General features: G+C 35.9%; 1 long non-coding RNA gene across 1 annotated transcript; it reads right to left on the bottom strand.

The window, feature by feature from the left end:
- Positions 1 to 290: 290 nt before the first annotated feature.
- Positions 291 to 1,204, bottom strand: LOC134648777 (uncharacterized). The gene is made up of 2 exons (XR_010096925.1): positions 1,148 to 1,204; positions 291 to 1,116 (listed from the first exon to the last, which is right to left on the bottom strand). It is a non-coding gene; the product is annotated as an uncharacterized LOC134648777 (long non-coding RNA).
- Positions 1,205 to 4,031: the final 2,827 nt, after the last annotated feature.

Consider the following 4,031-nt stretch of genomic DNA (forward strand, 5'->3'; position numbering starts at 1 on the left):
GTAAGTTTCTTTTCTCAAACATGCAATGAAATATTGATGTTATGTTCTTATAATAGGCTGCGAAGTATGACGTTTCAGGTGCGACTAGGACAAGAGGTCGTTAATGGAATTTCATACAAATCTTGCAGGCCTAGGCCGGCAAAGTCCTCTTTTTTAATTTCCATTTCACAGGTATCTGTGACACAGCATCGTTGCATTCATCCATTTAAAAAAACTAGAGGCAGTATTTGCTCTATGGTTCGTAATGACACTGCCACTACGCCTATAAAAAAAAAACACAAAAAACAATGTTTGCTATAATTTGCAGTTTTATTTGTATAAAATCAACATGAACATAATAAATAAACCAAATTCTATAATTTTAAATTACAAATTTAACTACACAAATAAAAACATTTAAAATATTTCATCTAAACGTTAGCGGTAAAAAGGTCTACTCAAACACGCGTAGTTATTTTTTTTAATTGTTATGGAGGCAAAGTTGGAAAATTTTCATTCTGTATTTCTGTTTTATTGGATTTATGGTGCGGTCTTGACTTTTTTACTTTAATATGAATTCCGACAAAATAATGAAATTAATATGTAATCGTAGAAGTTGGAATTGGCAGCGTAAGCAGAATTGATTTTAAATAACTTGCTGCCTCTGCCGCCAAGTCAAAGACGAAGTATGTATATGGTTGCTTATGGCAATTTTATTATTTGAGAAACTAAGAAATATTTGTGGCATATTTTAAAGAAATGAAAGTAACTACAAAATCGTCAATACTGTGGAAATTATACTTATTTACTCCATGCATAAAGCAACGATGTATGTGAAACATGATATCAACATGAAAGACTATATAAACTTATGTGACGAAAACGACAGTCAGACGGATACAAGGCGAAAAAAATCAAAGATACATGAAAATATACGGGTAGTAAAAATACACGACTCGTGTAAAACATACGCGTGATAAAGATATAAGTACGTGTTAGTTATATTTTGGGTGTAGTTTACTTTTAGTTTTTCTATAAATAAAACTTGGGTTTCGTGGATTTTTTATTTTATTTATTTCATTGCATGTTTGAGAAGAGCACTATACATACCTCGGCGGGAAATATGGGGTTGCCCGCCTCAGACCTATCCGTCTTCGCCGTCTATAACTCTATATGTCTTCGGCCGGCAACCCCTTTTGTCCCGGCCTCTGTAGTAATGTACTATTTCGTTACTGGCCGCTAAGGTTTATTCATTGACATTAAAAAAAAGTATAATTCGAACCGAGATGGTCTTTTGTTTTTCTGCAATTGCTGAACAAACATGAACATCATGTGCGAATTGACAATGTTAACTAAATTAGAACATCGATGCGTGATAAAATTCTTGACAAAACAGGGTAAAAATCAAAAAACCATAAAAGAGGAAATGGATTGTGTTTACCGTGAGTCTGCTCCTTCTTTATCTACCATTCAAAAGTGGTCAAGCGAGTTTAAACGCGGAAGGGAGAGTATTGAAGATGACCCTAGACCTGGCCGGCCTGTAGTAGCTACTTCACAAGAAAATATTGATAAAGTGGAAAAACTTATATTGGAAGATGGTCGAGTGAAGGTAAAATCTATAGCACAAGTAACCAATCTCTCTATTGGTACCGTACATGATATTATACATGACCATCTTAATATGTCAAAAGTAAGTGCAAGATGGGTTCCGCGAATGCTGACTCGGCTTCAAAAAGACATGCGTGTAGCTTGTTGTTCCGATTTTATTGACCTGTGCGGTGAAAATCCTGATGAGGTGCTGCAAAGAATAGTTACTGGAGATGAAACCTGGGTTCATCATTATGACCCAGAGAGTAAACAAGAGTCCATGCAGTGGCACATTAAGGGTTCAGCTCATCCCAAGAAGTTCAAGGTCATCCCTTCAGCTGGCAAGGTCATGGCCACGATATTTTGGGATTGTGAAGGAGTATTACTAATCGATTATAAAGAAAAAGGTGTAAATATCACAGGACAGTACTACGCTAACATTCTACGTCAATTAAAGGATGTAATTAAAGAAAAGAGGCGAGGAAAGTTAAACAAAGGTATTCTGCTTCTGCATGACAACGCCCCCGTCCATACTGCTCTTATTGCCAAGGCAGCTATTGTTGAATGTGGGTTTAAAACTGTTACTCACCCACCGTATAGTCCGGACTTAGCCCTCAGCGACTTCTTTTTGCTCCCCAATCTTAAAAAGGATCTGCGTGGAAATAAATTTTCTGACGATGAAGCATTGAAGGCGGCAGTGGAGGAGCATTTTTACACGAAAGATAAAAAATATTTTTACGAGGGATTAAAAAAAATAATTGATCGATCTTTTAAGTGTATGAACATAGGGGGGGAGTATATTGAAAAATAAAAATATCAAACTTTTCGTACTTGTTTGTTTTCATTCTCATACCGAGAATATTTTGAACACCCCTCGTAAGTGATCTCGTCTTCCAAATATACACCTACGTAATAGGAGAGCGCTGCATTTATTTAAACCGAGTTAAGTAGACCTCGTCGAGTGTACAAGTGTTCATAGAATCTCCTCGATTATACGAATACTTCAAGCTTTAAGAAACGTCACGCTTTATAAATATTAACCAAAGCTGTGATAATGTGTACGATACGGGTTATTTCACGTAATCTTATACCTTTAAACGACCAATTCTTGTATATTTATTTATTTATTTATATGTATATATATATATATTGAGGATCTCGGAAACGGCTCTAACGATTTGGACGAAATTTGCTATATGGGGGTTTTCGGGGGCGAAAAATCGATCTAGCTATCTTATATCTGGGAAAACGCGCATTTTTGAGTTTTCATATGTTTTCCGAGCAAAGCTCAGTCTGCCAGATTCATACGTAATACGAAACTTTAATTTCTCAAGCTTTTGAAGTGTTTTCTAGCCATGCCGCCTGGGAACAGCTAAGATTGATTACTTGACGGAGGGCCTTTGTGAAAATAAAGCAGTCGTTATTTCAAATGCTTGACAGGAATTAACAAAAATAAAAAAGCGGCCAAGTGCGACTCGGACTCGCCCATGAAGGGTTCCGTATTTAGGCGATTTATGACGAATTAAAAAAAAACTACTTACTAGATCTCGTTCAAACCAATTTTCGGTGGAAGTTTACACGGTAATGTACATCATATATTTTTTTAGTTTTATCATTCTGTTATTTTAGAAGTTACAGGGGGGGGGGGGACACACATTTTACCACTTTGGAAGTGTCTCTCGCGCAAACTATTCAGTTTAGAAAAAAATGATATTAGAAACCTCAATATCATTTTTGAAGACCTATCCATAGATACCCCACACGTATAGGTTTGATGAAAAAAAAATTGAGTTTCAGTACTAAGTAGGGAACCCCAAAAATTTATTGTTTTTTTTTCTATTCTTGTGTGAAAATCTTAATGCGGTTCACAGAATACATCTACTTACCAAGTTTCAACAGTATAGTTCTTATAGTTTCGGAGAAAAGTGACTGTGACATACACGGACAGACGGACAGACAGACAGACAGACAGACAGACAGACAGACATGACGAATCTATAAGGGTTCCGTTTTTTGCCATTTGGCTACGGAACCCTAAAAAGTCTTATATCTAAGAAGACGGTGACAGGCGACTAAGGTCCTTATAAAATCTTGTGAACTTATGTCGTAGATCTGATACATCATCATATATGGGTGGCCTATTTCTACATTATATGGATAATTATATTATAATAAACAAATAAATAAATTATTTACATGGGCTATTTGGTAGGAAAAGAGTACCTATTTAGTTAGTGGGTGGTATGAAATCAAACAATTAGGACCCCTCCACACACATGTACCTACATTTTAAAACGTGAATACAGTACGAAATATGCGTTGCGTACCTTCGAGTACATACTTATTTCCTCAATGCTATTTGCTCAGATAATTTACTTTTACCCATAGTGATCCCAAGGATTAAGGTAGGTACCTTATTTACCCGGTTTATATAATCTCAAATCGTCGGTATAGTAAAATTTGGG

Source organism: Cydia amplana, chromosome 6, assembly GCF_948474715.1.
Source record: "Cydia amplana chromosome 6, ilCydAmpl1.1, whole genome shotgun sequence".
Classification (NCBI taxonomy): Eukaryota; Metazoa; Arthropoda; class Insecta; order Lepidoptera; family Tortricidae; genus Cydia; species Cydia amplana.